Below are 20,243 nucleotides of genomic sequence, written 5' to 3'. Positions count from 1 at the left end.
TAACATTTAGAGACTAATAAGCCATTCTTGTGGGCATATTCATGCCTACCTCATTGGGTTATTGTGAAGATTAATTGAATTAATGCACATAAAACTCTTCAAATAGTGTTTTGGCACAAGGTAAGTTAGTTATTAGTACTATTACTCAAAAGCTCACATGTTAGGAAGGGGAAAAAATGACGGCGTGAGGTGAGCCTCTGTAGCGCTCCCCCGGAATTTACAACGAATCGGACAACAATAACTCCACAAAGGACTCCCTGCACAGCAGACAGGCAAGACGAAGAGGCTGAATTCACCTATAGGTGGGTAAATCGCGCGAGTGGGGGAGGAGGGAGAGGAGAAGTGCGGAGACAGAGCCCGGCGGGAGCGGTCGCAGGACGCAGACCTAGCTCAGTGCTCCGAGCTCGTTGCTCCTGGAACTACTGCAGCTGCGGGACAGGGAATAACTCGGACTGCTAGGGCTCCGCATACGGCCCACATGGCTGAGGGAGCAGCATATAACATGGCTGAACCCAATGCTCACGGCAGAGACCTTGGAGCAAAGACTGAGGGAAGAGAGCTGAAATCAGTGGTTTAAGCCCTCACTGCCAAGCGGAGAACGGAAGCCCTAGGCACGGAGACTAGCCGCCCCCTCCCTACCCTCCCAAAGCTTGCCCCGCCCCCGCCTGCCTGGTGCTAGAAGCGATAAAGTAGCAGAGTGAGATCAAAGGACAGAATATTTGCTGCTCTAAGAACTGTGGACCACAGACACAGATTCGCAGCTCAACTAGTTCCGGCAGAGGGGAGGGAGCTGTGGAAGCAGGACTGGCGGTCGTGGTGGTTGCCACCATTGCTCTGGGCCACCTCTCACAACTCACCCCGCCCCAGGCCCCACCTATCTGGGCGGATCCCTGCAGGAATAAACAGAACTACTGAAACATACGTGCTCTGAATCTGTGCAGAAAGAGCTTTGGAACTTCAAAAGCTCTTCGCATACCTATCAACCTGTTGCAGAAGCCACTCCTGTAGATGTCTAGGAAGAGAAATAGTAAATCAGTGATTGCCATGAATAACCAAGGCAACAAGATAGCTCAAAAAGAAAGTGAAAAGTCTACAGAAAAGGAACTTAGAGATATGGAAATATGTGATTTAAACGACAGAGAATTCAGGATTGCAATTCTGAAAAAAACTGAACGAGATGCAAGAAAACACAGAAAGGCAGTATAATGAACTCAGAAACACAATCAAAGAACTCCATGAGCATTTTACAAAAGAGATTGAATTTTGAAAAAGAACCAAATAGAATTTCTAGAGATTAAGAACTCAATAGAAGAAATTAACAATAAAATATCCAGCTTAGGTAGTAGAGTTGACCAAATGGAGGAAAGAATCAGTGACATTGAAGATAGGAACCTGCAATTTACACAGATGGAAGAAGAAAGAGACTTGAGACTTAAAAGAAATGAAAGAACTCTACAAGAACTTTCTGACTCCATCAGAAAGAGCAATATAAGAATAATGGGCATACCAGAAGGAGAAGAAAGAGAGAAGGGAACAGAGAATATATTCAAACAAATCTTCGATGAGAACTTCCCAAACTTGTGGAAAGAACTGGATCCTCGAATCCAAGAAGCAAATAGAACACCTAATTACCTCAATCCCAACAGGCCTTCACCAAGGCACATTGTATTGAAGCTGTCTAAAATCAATGACAAAGAAAGAATCCTCAAGGCAGCCAGGGAAAAGAAGACGGTAACTTACAAAGGAAAGCCCATTAGATTATCATCAGATTTTTCAGCAGAAACTCTACAAGCTAGGAGGGAATGGAACCAAATATTCAAACTATTAAAAGAGAGAAATAATGAGCCAAGAATAATATATCCAGCAAAGATCTCCTTTAGATATGAAGGAGGAATAAAGACCTTTCCAGACATCCAGAAGCTGAGGGAATTTTCTAATACACGACCTGCACTACAAGAAATACAAAGGAAGCTATTAGACCACCATCAACAGGGATAACTTGTGGCAACCAAAACATAAAAAGAGGGAGCATAAAGGCCTGAACCGGAATATGGGAATAGAGAGAGTAAGCGTGCTGAAGAAACTGGAATACTCTAAATATCAAACTTTCTTTTACATAACTTAAGGGTAACCACTCAAAAAACATCCAGAACCGAAATATATACTGTAATAAAAGAAGAAACAGAGGGGAACATAATAGAATACCACCACTCAGAAATAATAGACAACAAAAAGGCAAAGAAACAATGGAGACACAGCCTTACCAGAAAACTAAAGACAGAATGACAGGAAATCCTCACATATCAATAATCACCCTAAATGTAAATGGACTGAACTCACCAATAAAGAGACACAGAGTAGCACATTGGATCAAAAAACTAAACCCAACCATATGCTGCCTACAAGAGACATATCTCACCTACAAGGACAAGCATAGATTCAAAGTGAAAGGGTGGAAATTGACTCTCCAAACAAATAGTACCCAGAGAAAATCAGGTGTAGCCATAATGATTTCCAATGAACAGACTTCAGGGTGAAAAAGATAACAAGAGACAAAGATGGACATTCCATAATGGTAAAGAGGACTATACAACAACAAGACATAACAGTTATCAATATTTATGTCCCCAGTTAGGGAGCACCGAAATATACCAAGCAACTACTAACAGAACTAAAGGGAGAAATTGACCAAAACGCAATTATACTAGGGGACTTAAATACATCATTGACAGCTATGGATAGATCATCCAAATAAAAGATAAATAACGAAATCGCATCCCTAAATGACACATTAGATGAAATGGAGATAATTGACATATATAGAGCACTTCATCCTAAAACATCACACTATACATTCTTTTCGAGTGTACATGGAACATTCTAAAGGATAGACCATATATTGGGACATAAAATCAGGCTCAGCAAATTTAAGAAGATTGAAATCAGACAAGCATATTCTCTGATCCCAAGGCTTTGAAATTGGATATCAACTGCAACAAGAAAGCAGGAAAAAAACACAAATACATGGAGATTAAACAACATACTTTTAAATAACGACTGGGTCAAAGAAGTAATTAGAGGAGAGCTCAAAAGATACATAGAAACAAATGACAATGAAAATACATCCTACCAAAATTTTTGGGATCCGCAAAAGCAGTTTTAAGAGGGAAATTTATATCATTACAGGCCTATCTCAAGAAACAAGAAAAATCCCAAATAAACAACCTCATGTTACTCCTTAAAGAACTAGAAAAAGAAGAAAAACGAAACTCAAGGTCAGCAGAAGAAAGGAGACAACAAAAATCAGAGCAGAACAAAATGAAGTAGAGAACAAAAAGACAATAGAAAAAATTAATGTGACAAAAAGCTGGTTCTTTGAAAAGATTAACAAAATTGACAAACCCTTGGCTAGACTCACTAAGATAAAAAGAGAGAAGACACTAATTAACAAAATCAGAAGGGAAAAACAGGAAGTTATCATGGACACCATGGAAATACAAAGGATTATCCAAGAATACTATAAAGGACTATATGCCACCAAATTCAATAACTTAGAAGAAATGGACAAGTTCTTAGAAACATATAGCCTTCCAAGGCTGAATCATGAAGAACTGGAAAATCTAAACAGGCCGATCACCAGTAATGAAATTGAATCAGTCATCAAAAACCTTCCCAAAATCAAAAGTCCTGGACCAGATGGCTTCACCAGTGAATTCTACCAAACCTTCAAAGAGGATCTAATACCAATCCTGCTCAAACTCTTCCAAAAAATTGAAGAAGAGTCAGTACTCCCTAACTCATTTTATGAGGCCAACATTACCCTGATACCAAAACCTGGTAAGGACAACACAAAAAAAGAAAACTACAGACCTATATCTCTGATGAATACAGATGCTAAAATCCTAAACAAAATTCTAGCAAATCGAGTAGAACAATGCATTAAAAAGATTATTTATCACGACCAAGTGGGGTTCATCCCCGGGGCACAAGGATGGTTCAACATAAGCAAATCCATCAATGTGATACATCACATAAACAAAATAAGACAAAAATCACATGATTATATCAATTGATGCAGAAAAAGCATGACAAGATACAACATCCATTTATGATTAAAACACTTAATAAAATAGGTATAGAAGGAGAACACCTTAACATAATAAAGGCCATCTATGACAAGCCCTCAGCTAATCTCATAATTAATTGTGAAAAACTGAGCCCTTTGCTCTATGTTCAGGAACACGACAGGGCTGTCTCCTATCACCTCTGCTTTTCAACATAGTGTTGGAAGTCCTTGCCAGAGCAATCAGGCAAGAGAAATAAATAAAAGGCATCCAGATTGGGAATGAAGAAGTTAAATTATCACTCTTTGCAGATGACATGATGCTTTATATAGAAAGCCCTAAAGACTCCACCAAAAAGCTATTAGAAACAATCAACGAATACAGTAAAGTTGCTGCCTACAAAATCAATGTACAAAAGTCCATTGCATTCCTATATACTAACAATGAAATCTCAGAAAAAGAAATACAAAAAACAATTCCTTTTGCAATTGCAGCAAAAAGAATAAAATACCTAGGAATAAACTTAACCAAGAATGTGAAGGACCTATACGCTGAAAACTATAAGACATTTTTGAAAGAAATTGAAGAAGACATAAAGAAATGGAAAGATATTCCGTGCTCAAGGATTGGAAGAATCAACATAGTTAAAATGGCCATATTACCCAAAGCAATACACAGATTTAATGCAATCCCCATCAAAATCCCAATGGCATTTTTTAAAGAAATAGAACAAAAAAATCATCAGATTTGTTTGGAACCACAAAAGACCTCGAATAGCCAAAGCAATCTTAAGGAATAAGAATACTGGAGGTATCGCATTCCCTGACTTTAGCTTGTACTACAGGGCTACAATAATAAAACAGCTTGGTACTGGCAGAAAAACAGACACATAGACCAATGGAATAGAATTGAGAACCCAGAAATAAAACCACATAAATATGGACAGATAATTTTTGACAAAGAAGCTAAAAACATACACTGGAGGAAAGACAGCCTCTTCAATAAATGGTGCTGGGAGAATTGGATAGTCACTTGCAAAAGCATGAAACTGGACCGCTATCTGTCACCATGCACCAAAATTAATTCAAAATGGATCAAAGACTTAAGCATAAGACCTGACACAATAAACTGCATAGAAGAAAACATAGGTACTAAACTTATGGACCTTGGGTTCAAAGAGCATTTTATGAATTTGACTCCAAAGGCAATGGAAGTAAAAGCTAAAATAAACGAATGGGACTATATGAAACTTAAAAGCTTCTGCACAGCAAAAGAAACTATTGACAAAATAATGAGGCAACCAACTGAATGGGAGAAGATTTTCGCAAACAGTTCCTCTGATAAGGGGTTAATATCCAAAATATACAAGGAACTCATGAAACTCAACAACAAAAAAACAAACAACCCAATTGAAAAATGGACAGAGGACCTGAAGAGACATTTCTCCAAAGAGGATATACAAATGGCAAATAGACATATGAAAAAATGCTCAACATCGCTAATCATCAGAGAAATGCAAATGAAAACCACAATGAGATATCACCTCACCCCAGTCAGAATGGCTTTCATCAACAAAACAAATAGTAACAAGTGTTGGAGAGGCTGTGGAGAAACAGGAACTCTCATACACTGTTGGTGGGAATGCAGACTGGTGCAGCCGCTATGGAAGGCAGTGTGGAGGTTCCTCAAGAAATTACGAATAGAATTACCATATGACCCAGCAATCGCTCTCCTGGGTATCTACCCCAAAAATATAAAAGCATTTCTCTATAGAGACACGTGTACGCCAATGTTCATTGCAGCTTTGTTTACGGTGGCCAAGACATGGAAACAACCAAAATGTCCTTCGATAGATGAATGGATAAAGAAGTTGTGGTACATATACACAATGGAATACTATTCGGCGTTAAGGAAAGATGATATAGGAACATTTGTGACAACATGGATGGATCTCGAGAGAATAATGCTAAGTGAAACAAGTCAGACAGAAAAAGCAGAGAACCCTATGATTTCACTGATATGTGGTATATAAACCAAAAAGAACAAGACAAACAAATGAGAAACAAAAACTCATAGACACAGACAATAATTTAGTGGTTACCAGAGGGTAAGGGGGTGGGGGGTGGGTGATGAGGGTAAAGGGGATCAAATATATGGTGATGGAAGGAGAACTGACTCTGGGTGGTGAACACACAATGGGATTTATAGACGATGTAATTCAGAATTGTACACCTGAAATCTATGTAAATTTACTAACAATTGTCACCCCAATAAAATTAATTAAAAAAAATGGATCAAAGTAAGGAACACAAAGTACTAGTAATTAAAATAGTGTCATGTTATTCTGGGATCGTGAAAGTCTAAGTTTCCTATGGAGAAAGGTGACAGAAATGATTCTCTTCTTCTCAGCACCGGGGCAGAGCCAAGAGAAGAAGGAAAGGTGGGACACAGAAAGGTGAGGTTTTGCCTCTTTCACCTGCGTTCTCCATGGGTGGCCCTTCCTGTCCTTTCCATGAGGTCCCTGGTCGATGACCTCTGAGGCCATTTGTTGCTAGATACAGTCCCTGTCTGAAAACAGAACCATCAGAGGAGAGGCTCCCTGGAAGGCAGTGAGACCTAGTCACTTTTCTGGTTCCCTGCTCTGCCCTCCCTGGGCATGAGCAGTGATGGACCTGAGCAGGGGACATTGTGCAATAGATGTGGATACTCAGAACTTCTGTCTTTGGACTTTAAGTACTTTGACCTCTGGGGTGATGAGATTCCTCTCTGATGTACCCACTGACCACTGTGCTTCACAGACTGGTTTTGAGCATCAGATGAGATAATGTTTTTGAATGTAATTTACAAATGAAGCAACAGACCCATGGGAACCTTATTCGTATTGACAGGGACCATTTCACTTCATCAGCTGATTTTTGGGACGTCACAGTCTAATATCACAATGGTTTCCCATAGAGGGACTCCTGTATACTACCTGTTTTTCTACCTTCATCGCACATAGCTCACTCTCCTGGCTTCCCAGGTTGGAGACATTACCAGAGGACAGAAGAGGAGAAAACATGGCTGATTTCTATCCACAAAAGGTGAGTAGTCTTCCCTCCCCTTCGGTGATCCCTCTTTAGCATGTTCTATGCAATTCCATGTGCTTGGTGTAGCCTTCCATAGTCTTGGGATGGAGTAGCCATGGGAACAGGGATGGGCATGAAGGCCCGGAATGAGTGCTATTGGGTGTATTGTGAAGTCAGGGATGTGGAGCAATGTGAAGGGCAGCAGGCTTCTTTCAGGTGGCCACACCCCCACAGGGCCATTAGGACCTCCTGTCTGTTCTGGTTCTGGCTGTAGCTCTGTACCTCTTGTCTCTTGTAGCCCCTCACACCGGCATCATGATACCACCTGCTTACATCAGTGGTTACGTCCAGACCCCTTCTGTCAGGTGAGCAATAATGCAACCACTGTGGTCAATTGTCTACCATTCCCTGAGGCCAGGAAAGATGCTGCTGCCTCAGTGTCCACTTTGGCTTCCACAGATTATGTGATGGAGTTATCTTTCCCTTTGTCCACCACCTTTTCAGAAGTACCTCCAGGAAAATCAGTACCAGCCCTTCTGCCCGAGCCTGTCACCCCCAATTCTCTCTCCTAATCCAAGGATCCCCTTGTCTTACTTTCCTTCACCCACAACACCGGGTCACTCTTTGCCACCAGAGCCTTTTCCGCCCTTGGAAGCTGCATTCCCAGTGGGCCATTCCCCACCCCAATCCCTTGTCGCCCCACCACATGGCACTCCAAGAGCAGATCCTCTTCTTCAACCAGATGCACCTCTAACTCTCAATACCATCTTTCTTAACCTCTCCTTTTCCCAAGATATCAACCCCTTACAAATTTGTTCCAGGCAAGGAGTCCAACTAGTTCATTGGCTTGACATCAGGTACCACCAATGCTGTGTACCTTACCACCACCAGGCTACAATTTCACTGTGACTCACTCTAAATAAATTTCCATCCCATGGAAGCCTGATGCAGAGATGGCATCTCCAGATAGCCCCAATGCATTGTCCACTTCTGTCCCAATGGTCACAGGCATTGACCATTCCAGTCTGTCACATGCAAACCTTTCCTGCTGAAGACTAGCTCATGCCAAAGACTTGTTCCCTTCCCCCTTGGCACAATATGATTTCAAGCAAAAGTTTTTTTTTGTCCTCTATTCTTTACAGGCCTCTTTTGCAGGAGATCCTGCAGCCAACCTTATAGGGTGTGGTCAACTTATCTTTCTCAGCGCAGAAACCATGGCATTCCATGACAGACAAGTCCAAAAGAGGAGTCCTTTCCTGAGGTGAAAGGGAAAGGGGAAGAAAAATGGATCGTTCCTCAAACAACATAGGCCAGACTATCACCTAAATTCTTCACGAAATGTGTTACACTTATTTTCTGCTAGACATAACTTATTCATTGGCCTTCCTGTCTGGAGAAACAAAGGTGTACCGGCGGAACAGCATGTCCATCAGCAGCCCTCATGTCCTAGGACCTGGCAGGTTTATTGGGTGGAAAACCACATCCTTCTTTTCTGGGTTTTCCCATCATTACCCAGCGAGATCTTGCATTTTTCTGTCCATATCTTCAGTGACTATTCATCAATTTTTACTTTCCACAGAATCACAAATGTTCCCACAGGCCAACTATGCCCAATACTTTCCGATGCCTTACTTCCATCCTTAACTGGGGTGCAGCCTCATCCCTTCCCTCAATCCCTGCCCCAATCCCAGCTCCTACATCTCAGTCAGATCCAACATCTAGTCCACCTTCAATGTACAATCCCAAATGTTCCATCTGGTCCTATACCCCAGATTGGCATCTGTGGAGCGTACTTCCATCACTTCCACAGCGAATCAGATGATTCCACCTCATTTATAATGCAACACCAGGGATGAGCCTGTTGCGCCACCAACTTGAATGTTTGTGGGGTTTACCCTATGTGGCCCAAAGTTCTCAGGAGGACTTTTGTTCTTCCAGTCCCAACTCTGCTTACTACCGGCACTCCCAAGCCCAGGTTTCAACCTCCATCCTTCCTGGAGCATTTCCTCTCAACAATGAGGTTACTATAAATGTAGGTTACTATAAATGTAGAAAGGAGCTCATCCAACACCAGTGGGGCCTACCCCACAGAATCCATGAGTCTCGGTCATTGATGAGGCCTCCGAGTGATTCTTTAGAGATATCTGAGCTGGAGAGCAACTATGGATTCTCATGCATCTCTGTAGATAAAGAACAGATCAGAAAAACCCTAAACGTAGGATTGAGCCATCCCAGAAGCTTTTGTCAGAGGGGCTCAGAAATGCATCATCTATAGGAAGATATGGGGAAGGATAAGGGAAACAGCCCAGAGAATGGCCCCGAAGATCATCTGGGTGATTCAGACAGCTCTTCAGATGAACATTTCATGTATGGTTCTGAGGAAGAACTAGATGGTCCTGGGGTGAGTCCGTCAGACAGCTTGACAGATGAAATCCCCTTGACTCATACTCAGGGTGTCTCCAGTGTGGACGTGGGAGCTTCCCAGGGACTGCCTGTCCATATTGAGGACCGAGGAGTCAGTATGGAGCAGCGGCAGGAGCCTCGGGGCCCTAGGCAGGTCTTCAGGTGGTGTAGGAAGAAGATTCTCCTACAAGCACGTAACAGAGTGCGTCCTCAAGGCCCCACATCAGCAGGGCTCACTGGAGGCAATCCGGAGTTGAGAACATGTAGTAAGAATGATCCTACTCAGGATGTGGCATTAGAGGAGGTGCTTGGGAGCAGGTCTTCCCAGACCACGTCAAAGAAGGGGCAGTCTGTTCCTGAAAGACCATTCGGGAAACAAATGAGACGCTTGTTTCCTTGTCTTCATCCTGACAGAGAAGGCAAAAAGCAAGAAAATCCCCAGGAAATGGACAGCCCCATATCATGTGCACAGAGCAGAGGCCCAGTTCAAGGCAGAGGTGCCTTGCCTGGGACGACCAGAGATAAGAAAGTCAGGAGAGGCATTGGGAGGTACCTATGGGAGAAGCTGGGGCGCCGGCATGCAGCAGACATCTCCTGCCCCCAAGAGCCCTTTCCCTCCCCAGTGAACTTTGGGAAAACTCAGCAGGAGGCAGAACTACAGGCCCAGGCAGGGTCCCCGCAGGGGCCTCCTCTCAATTCCAGGGCTCCATGCTGTAAAGTGGCAAACAGGAATTCAAGCCGGGAACAAGCTGTCTATTCAGGCCAGACTTCTCCAAGTATTCAACAGAAAAGACACAAGAACAGACAACCACAGAAATTTGCAGCATTTATGCAGCGGCTATTCCATCAGAAGCCCCCCCAATCCGGGCCTCACAGGGAGACCGCGGCCCATCCAAACCCCACCTGCAGGCGTCAAGCTGGTCTGGAGCCTCCTGCTTCTCTCTGTGTCACCACTGCTGAAGGCACAGCTTTCAGAGATGTGTCTGTACTATTTTGACACCAAATCGGTTCCAGAATTATCCCACCCCCAAGTAATTCCTCCCTTGGGATGAATGTTGATTCTCCCTAATAAACGTCTTTCTAATAACAGTGATGTTTTTGCTGTGTGCTGTGTGGGGGACATGGGTTTTGGGTCACTCGGGGCTTGTGCTTAGGGAAAGGAAGGACTTAGTTCAGCCCTTATCGTTTGTGTCCTTTGGCTTCTGAAAAGTGACCAGTCCCCTGCAGCTCTAGCCTAGAAATAGAGAGCATGTCCCCAAAAGCCCCTTTCGTCCCTGGTGAAGTGTGAGGAGATGGGCTGTGTCTCCTGCTTCTAGGCTTAGTCTTAGTGACCATGGATAGCAGCCCACACCTTCCCCCTCCTGGAATGCTTTATATCCTTTAGGGCGGTGGGGAAGACAGGCCTTCTACATCTGAAGAAGGTCAAGGACAGGTACATGTTCAGAAAGTATCAGGGAAGAAGAAACAGTGGCGTCATCACTATGGAGTCAGTGGTGACGATCCCAAGGAGGGTGAAACCTCAGTAGGTGTGTTTGGGGTGGACGTTGTCCAGTGGTTCCTGGGTGGTTGGGGTCGGGTCTAGAAACAGCACCCATGCTGCTTACAAGTCTGTCTCGTGGCTCATGTTAATGTATTGGGGAAACATCCTTTAACCTTGACACTGAAGTTTCCCTCCTGGAAAGTCACCTTGGCAATGTGGATTCTGTCCCTGGGTATCTCTTTGAGCTGTTGGATTGATGACATTATTCTTTTTTCTCTTTGCAAACGAATGCATCACTTCCCTCTCAGTGGTAGGAATGTGGACCAGGCAGCCACCTGCCTTCCAAGGTAAAATAAAGCTGAAAGTGAAGAAAGGAAGAGGGGAAGGAGTGACCCTGCGGGTGGAACAAAGGTTGATGCCCCGTCATCCCCACACTGTGACCCTGCCTTGCTCCCAGCCCCTCAGTCTGCTCCAAGCTCCACCTGCTTGAGGCTGCTCAGAGCACCGCACAGCATGTTGTTGCCTTAGTCCAAATGGCACGGGGCTGCTGTTTGAGAGGGAAAATGATATTTGTGGGAAGTCATCAGGCGTGGCGTCCCTTTCTTTGGAGAAGGTAATCATGGTGCCTTCCTCATCCATGCTTGATGGAAATATACAAGATCTTGCCCTCAGCGAGTGCCTTTCGGCTCTCAGAATGGACGTGTCCCCTTTTATCCTCATGGCCTTGGTAGAGCCCTAATCTATCTCCCTCAAAACACCTGTAACTTGTGAATCAGGGTGAGATCCAGGGTTACAGATATTTTGGGGCTCACCATGGACCTCCATGGAATGCTTTCATTAGCCAAGACTGCACACGTACACACCCTTACAGCAGGGTTTGAAGGGAAGGCAGCTCCACTTGTACAGACTGGGACTCAACAGTGGAGTGAACATTTCATAGAGCACTTGAGATCATTTTTCCAGCATTACATATGAATCCTATAAGGACAAAAGCAAACAAAACTGCCGTCCTCCACAGTCCTCTCTCACTACCACACTTGAATCTTTGTGTCCCAAGTTATGCCATTGACCCTACCTACAGTGTCTGAAGTTTTAGGAGACAGAAAAAAGTGCAGGTGTTGTGGAGGCCCTGGGAAGGACCAAGGTGGGTTGGGGTCCATGGCAGGAACTTGAAGGGGAGAAAAGGCAGTGCAGGCTCTAACATCCATGTGGATGGAACAGGCAATAACTCAGCCTCCCAGACCTACATCTTCCCTTCTTAGGGTCCTTTACTTTCATTCCAGTGCAGTTGCTTCCACACAATAGAGCTTATTACCAGGAACACCTCTGCCATCTGGAATAGTACAGAATACACTCCCAGCTTTGGCCTCATCCCCTATCCTTCCAGCTTATCTGCCCCTTGTTAAATTTTAAACTCCACTTCTTTCATTTTCCCACTTATGCCCTGTCAATACCTGTCAATCCAAGCTCTTGTTTTCCTCCCTATCTGAGGTAGATTTGATAGTCTCTTGGATAACCAACGCTTAAAAAGTGACACTACAAATGGACCCCTTCCATTCCCACATAATTGTCCTGTTTGGCAGTATTTCAGCTCTTTTCCCCCCGAAATGCCTTCCTAAAAGTAACTGATCAATACTGGATTAAATCCCACATTCGATTCTAATTGTAGCTAAATCAGTTCAGCTTAGAACTATCTGGAGATCATTCATTCCACAAATAATCATCCCATGCTTACTAGCATGTGAAGAAAACAAATGGAGTTTGTGTCACATTTTCCAGAGTCCATTCTCTCTCCATGCTACTCAAACTTATTTCAAATCCCATTCCCTTTACTAAAACTTAGGCCATCTCCACTTGCTCAACAGATTGCTGGACCACTGTTCACAAGTGAGCTAGAAGCCATGAGATATGAGATTTTCATCAAAACACTTCAAAAAAAAAAAGCACCTTCTTATTCTTCCTTCCCTTTTACCTTCTTTTTATGTGGAAAGAGATTTCCTTCCTACCTTAAAAAAAAAAAAAAAAAAAGAAGAACACCCTTCCTGAAATCACCTTCCTGAGAAATAGATAAACTCTAGTCTTGATAGATTCATGTACCTGCACAGGAATCCTTTCGCACCCCAGTCCTTAGGAGGTACCCAACATCATTTCTTACCCAACATCATTTCTTTTTAATACCTTGTTATTACAGAAATGTTTAAACATGCACAAGAGCAGATAGATCAATGTATCATCCCACGTACCCTCACCCGACTTTCCTAATAATCATCTGCATGTGTGATACCCCCCCTTTTCACACTACAATGAAGGGAAAAGTCCATCGAAGCATCTTGCCATTCACTCAATCCTATGCTCGGTGCCCATGTCAAAGTTCTTACATTTCTTTCATATTTGTCACCTGTGGAACACACTATACACACAGGTGTAACCAGCACTGGTGATGAAAAAGCATGGAGCTCCTAGATGCTTTGGCAATCGGTCCTGTTCTGCCTTTTATTGAACCCCAAGTGGTCATTTGAGTGAATTTTCCCTCAAGGCCCCCCAATAAATAGTCTTAAAGAACAAACCCAGTGCACAATATTGCTGTTGTTAATCACACGGTAACTATACTAACATGGAAAAGTATAGAAGAAGAAATCTATACAAGCTGATAGGACTTGCTATTTCTATATGTGTTTCCAAATATTTAGAAGAAAAGTTTTTCATATCACACATTAAAACAAACTATTGCGTTAAACAGAGTAGATCAGACACACTTATCTCCTCTACTTCCAAAAATGCCACAAAGTACTAGATTAGAGGAGAGATCCTCAACATCATTAGTTTTCAGGGAAATGCAAGTCAAAATCACTATGAGATAGCACTAACACACACACACACACACACACACACACACACACAAACACACGCAAATGGCTAGAATCAAAAAGTCCAATAATAAGCGTCACTGAGAAAGTGGAACGCTCATACACTGCTGGTGGAATGACAAATGGTGCAGCCAATTGGCAAAAAAGTCTGGTGCTTCCTCACAATGTTCGACATAGACTTATTATATGACCCAGCAATTGCACTTCTAAGTATATATTCAAGAGAAATGAAAAGATGTCCACATAAAACTTACAAACCAATATTCTTAGCAGTGCTATTCCTAGTGTCAAAAGGTGAAAATAGCCCAAATGTGCATGAACTCATGAATGGGTAAATAAATATGGTATATCCACACGATGTAACATGTTTTGGCAATAAAAAAGTACTAACGCATGCTACACAATGGATGAAACTTGAAAACATTATGCTAAGGGAATGAAGCCAGTCACACATGAGCACGCATGATCCCATTCATATGAAATGTCCACATAAGGAAATCTACAGAGACAAAGTAGGCTAGTAATTGCTTAGGCCTGGGGAGAGGAGGGAAGAGGTGGACGGTAGCTACAGGTCATGAGGTTTCTTTTTGAAGCCATGAATATTTTAACATGGACCGTGATGATTCCCATGTCTGTGAATGTAAAACATACACGGAATTATACACTTTAGGTGGGTGAGTTGTGTGGTATGTGTAGTATAATTTCAATCTAGCTGTTAAAACAAGTAAAAGGATTTAAAAGAGTAAGTGCTTAAGAATGATAAGAAAGGGTGAGGATAGGACAAAAGACATCCACATGTTTTGGGAAGATGGAAATCCCTGTAGGAGTGGTAAGTGACTGGCAGAGCAGAGGAAGTGCTGACAAAGCAATTCACACCGCAGAACCCAGAAGATGGACAACCTGGTCGCACCAGGTAAGAAAAAAATCAGGGGTTCCATGCTATAAACGTCTTCGATTTCGGGTTTGTGTTATATTGTACACAATTAAAAAAAAACATTTTTGGAGGGGAGGACTGCTCTCCAGCATTTTGTAAACTCCTGTCACAATGTCAGAATGCTTCAGTGTGTAGAGGTCCTAGGTTTTGTGCTGGGTTAGAAGCCGAGACAACTGTTTTCAAGTTGCATTGCACACTTCTGGGGTCTGTGTGTGGTGGCGAGAGAAGCTGTGAATTTCAAAGGCAGAAATCTCAAAGGGCAGGTAAAATTAAAAAAAAAAAAGTGAATGGTATATTTATAAAATGTATTCATTTCACAATAAGTAAACTTGTGGAAAACTTGTATGGATGGTAAAACCATAAACCGTATATCCAGCTTTCTCTACTAACATTTTCACTCATTTGCCTTCTCTCTGCTGTCTCTATCTTTTTGCCTTCTTCCCTCCCTCCCATGACTCTCTGTATATGAACACACACATACATGTATGAAAACTATGTATACATTCCCGAATATCTGAGAACGTTTCATGCATCATGCACTTTCTCCTGGAATATTTTTTGTATATTTCTTATACAGGACACTGCACACAGTGTCCTGTATACAGTACACTTATTCCCTTTAGTCAATTTAATGTTTAGCATAAACTTTTAACTAATCTCCTATTCATACACTATTTTTGGCAATTTATTGAGTAATGTCTGTTGTAACCTTTTTATAAACCTCTATCACAAGAGTGTGTCTAGAATCACATATTGCATTTAGTAATTTTGGGTTTTTTAGTCTCCTTTAAACAAGATCAGTTTCTCAGCCTTTTCTTTTCACAACAAGGCCATTTTTGGAAAATATATTCAATGTGCCATTTTTATATCCATCTCACTTGAAATTTCTTGGTGGAGACTCTCATACTTAGACTTTCAATGATGTTTTCACCGTTGTGAGTCCTAGGGACCTTAGGGACAGTGAGGACCAGACTTGGCTGAAAAAAGACCAGAGATGCAGAGCTATGTGGAGGGATTGTTCTGAACAGACACACCTCTGGGAGTCACAGGAGGGCATGGAGAGGGGCTGGCCTTGAGGTGCACCTTCCTACTGAGGGGACAACAGTGAAGCTGAGGAGGCTGGAGGAGAAGGCAAAGGAGGAGCTGTCATTATGGAAAACCTTCCTCATCTGGGAGGGAAGGGAGTGGGTGTCTGGGGCCAAGACTGAGTCATCAGCCTCAGAGAGGGAATGCAGGCAAAGAAAGGGAGAAAAGGACCCAGGGCTTCACTTCGGCAGTTTCTGATCTAAATAATGAAGCTGCATGGGGTTATAAGTGTTAAGTGACCAGTTGGCACCGGGAGATGAGACAAATACTTACACAATCCACAAATTACAAAAAGGTATGCAGGTCCAATAGAAATTTTGGTGAAATGTTAGAAAGTGAATAGCAAAAAAAAAACCAAAAATTTTTCATGGCAAAGTAACCAAAAGTGTGATACAAAAAAAGCCAAAAAGTATTGCTAAATATAATTACAATTATGCTCATTAGATCTTCTGCTAAAGAAAAGATGACGAAAGATTTTAAAGTTATTGGCTGGGTCCATGGGGTTGCCAGGTCCCCATCTCCCTCCTTGTCATGCTTTCTGTTCCTCACTACAGGCCACTCTGCTCTCTCATGCTCTTTGGTGAATGGGGATTCTTTGGGGGAGATGTGGGGTTGGGGCTGTTGCTGAGTATATTTCTGGGTTCATACAGGTAAACACACATCATGGAGAAGTGGAAGCTACAGTTGAGGACAGAGTGGAATTTGGGAGTACAAATCCATGGAGGCTTTCAAAGAGAATGTGGGGTCCAAATGAAGATCACCAGGCAATAAAAGGGTCTCAGGTATTATCTGGGTAACAGGCTGAATAAATAGAAAATTTCACTGAGATAAATATAGTATGTGGCATGGCGAATGGGTGGAGATGGACTTTGGCTGGAGGGATCTAAAGAGACCTGGAGGGATGGACCCAGCTGCTGGGCTGGAGGATGGAGGGAAGGGATTGGGGTTCATATCCCTTGAGGCGTCCCCTTCCTAACCCTCAAGAACCTTTGGTGTCTGTGCCTCAGGTCTGTGATGTGGGCCTGGGACTCTAGCCTAGAATGTGCACTCAGGGCACAGCTGCCTGAGGCAGTAATCCCTTCCCACGATGCACCACGTCCTCTGTCTGAGGGGCCTCACTGCCCCGTGGCCGAGCTCCAGCTCACTTCCCAGGTATTCCCATCCTTGTCTTCCTGTGTGGGGTGAGGCTCCTCCTTCTATCACTGAGCTACCAAAATGGGAATCCATGTTTGCCAGGACTTTGGAAACACAGACATCAATCAGGTAAGTAAACCGGAGTTCCTCAGAGATATTGCATCTTTCTTTCCAAATAGATGAATTCTGTGCTATCAGTTTTTCTTTAACACTGCTTTAACTACATGTCAGAAGTTTTGAGTTGTATTTTTGTTTTCATTTAGTTTAAAATTCTTTCTTCATTTGAGACTTCTTCCTTGACCCTTGTGTTTGTGGTATGTTGTTTCATCCCTATACGTTTTGGAATTTTCCAGCTTCTGTCTGAAATTGATTTCTAGTGTAATTCTATTGTATTCTGAAAGCATGCTTTGAATGACTTCTTTTATATTTGTTATAGTGTGTTTTGTGTCCTAGAGTGGTCTGTGTTGATGAATGTTCCATGTGAGCTAGAAAAGTGAACCTCAGGAAAGTTTTTGAGGTTTAGTCCCTATTCCCCAAAGCTCTCAGCAGGCCACTAGTCCTCAAGCTCCCAACGTACCATTGGTCTGTGTCCCATTCCCGGTTCACACTTCCTGGTGATTATCATATCACCAGAGAAGCCCAGGGAAAACTGTAGATCAACGTCCCCAGGAGGATAATCCCGCACTGCTGCCTGCACGCCTGTAGTCTCCAGCACTGAAGGCGCCTCAACGTACATTAACAGAAACATCTCAGCAGAAAGACTGTCATGCTCACTTACAACTCTCTGAGCTTCAGGGCCAGAGTAGCAAGGATCTATCAAGACTGAATTGAGCCTCCCAGGAAGGTCCCATTTGAGCATCTCAACAAAATTTAGCTCAGGAAGGACATGAGGAGGACTCTTGGTAACATCCTAGGAAAAAGCCCAAAAGCCAGCCTACAAGAGTCTTAGAATGCTACCTCATGAAGGGTTTGAGGTTTGCCTCAGACACAGAAAGTAACTGTATGTGTCGCTGAAGGAATTAAGTGGGGAATGAATTATTGAATGTCTCAATGAATGACAGAGACCAGAATCAAGAGAAAACCAGTCTTAGATTACAACTGAGTAAGCAGTTTTGGCAGGTCACTACGCCTGGGGTCCGTATAGGTGCATGTCATTCTTTACTGGCTGAGGACAGTACATTGCCTCCTTCTGGGAGTTTCCAGACCAATACAGAAATCACAAATTTAAAAAGCACTATGATGGGTGGTGTCTACTGCCATAATACTATTCTAGAGCTTTCTTTTCCTGGTCCCAACACCAGACAAGTGTTAGAAGCCCATATAATGACTTATATAATAAGCCCATATAAGTCAGAGTTGGTGTCCTGACTCATCAGCCCTCAAGTTTGTTGAATCCATAAACTTCTACATGTTGAGAGAAGCTAAATCATGGCCTCTTTCCCAATTTGAAATTCTCTCCTCCGCCACTCATATTTCTGGTATAGAATCAGAGATGAGATTTCCAAGCCCTTTGAGGGAATCTCTAAACCTTCACATGGAAACAAGGCAGGAACAACAAATTCACTCCTCTGAATTTGCTGGATTGTCCTCTGTGGGCTTCTCCATCTGTGAGCAGTGAAGGACAGAGGGCCCTGAAACCGTCACATGCTGATATGGACCATACGCTCGCAAAGGATGTCCAGATAACTGAGCATGCCACAGACATTTCAAGCCCTCACACCCAGTACCACAGACAAAGGGAATAGGAATGAGACTGTACTAGACAATAGATGCAGCCCAGAGGTGCTCACGAAGCAAGCTGGGTCGGGACGTGAGCCAAGGGATAAGCATGTGTGTCTGTGACAGAGCAGAAATGACTCAGCGCTAAAGTACAATGGAGAATTTAGGCCATTTTCGCATGTCCAACATGTCCAGGAGATATTCATGGTCAAGGAAATGCCTGCTCTTCAATCACAATGTTGTAACTTCTTGACCACCAGGCAGTTGAGAAACTCCCAAATGACAGATGTGAATATGAGTGAAGTAGAATCTATTCTGACCACTGAATATCCCTCACCAAAAATATCATTTTTACAAGATTAGAAACTCTCCAGCCCTAAAATACAGATCCTTGGTGAGTTAAAGTTTAAAGTGGAGAGTGGAAAGCAAAGCCAGTTCCATGCTGTGCACCTGACATTTCCCTTACTTCACACAGCTTTCCTCCCCAGTTCTCACTGACTCAGTGCACAGCAATTCCGGTTGGGAAGTGGGAGATGCTCAGGTGCCGCCTGTGCACTTGGAGGACAGCGGAGTCATCACAGAGCTGAGGCAGGAGCCCTGGGTCTCTAAGCATGTCTTATGGAACCTCCAGGATAACCATGTCCCACTGGTGCAAAGAAAGTGAGACCTCTGGGCTCCAAAGCAGGAGAATGTGGAAGTGAGGATATGGAAGAGTGACATCTAATGCCAGAAAAAAGAGCCATCATGTTGAGGACAGAGAACTGGAGAGCATTTCCAAGTCTCCGTCACAGAATGAACATTTTCCTCCCGATAGTTACTTCAGAAAAAAGATGAGGCAATTTTTTCAGTGGATCAATTCCAGGAGAAAAATCCATGCCAGGAATGTCTCCAGCAGAAAGCCCAACCTTTGCACACCACCGAGACCAAGCTGGAAGTACAGCTTTCTTTGTGAGTTGTGCGCTTCCTGAAGCTCATGAGCACATGGCAGCCATTTGATAGATCCTAGAGGATGGGTACAGACTTGAAGCCTGAGAGGTAAGTCAGCAGAAGGAGGCCCTGCCTGCCGAGATAGAGCCTGACATGGGACATACCTCCATCTGTGAAGCTCTCTGTGACCCATGCTAGAGGACGGGGAAAGTGTCCAGTGCAGGATCCAAGAAGTTGTCTCTGATGACCAGAGCTCTCTTACAGATGTTGTAAGGAACAGAGTCAGAATCAGACATCCCCAGAAAGCTGTGGCCTTCAAGGACCAGCAATTGTGCCTGAGTCATCACCCTTCCCCACCATCCAGAGACTCTGTGCCCCTTGAAGACACACCTGCTTACATCAAGTATTCCAGATCTGCCCAGCCACACTCATCCCTGATGAAGACACCGTGTTCAGAGATCAGACTTCTCTGTTCAAACAGAAAACGCTTCCCCAGCTCTTCCAGGGAGAAACCATTTCTCCAAAAAAGTCACTCAGTCTTTGTTAAGAAAACCTTGCAGT

This window comes from Rhinolophus hipposideros, assembly GCF_964194185.1.
Source record: "Rhinolophus hipposideros genome assembly, chromosome: 2".
NCBI lineage: Eukaryota > Metazoa > Chordata > Mammalia > Chiroptera > Rhinolophidae > Rhinolophus > Rhinolophus hipposideros.
The sequence above is the reverse complement of the archived record's forward strand: the minus strand, read 5'-3'. Positions refer to the sequence as shown.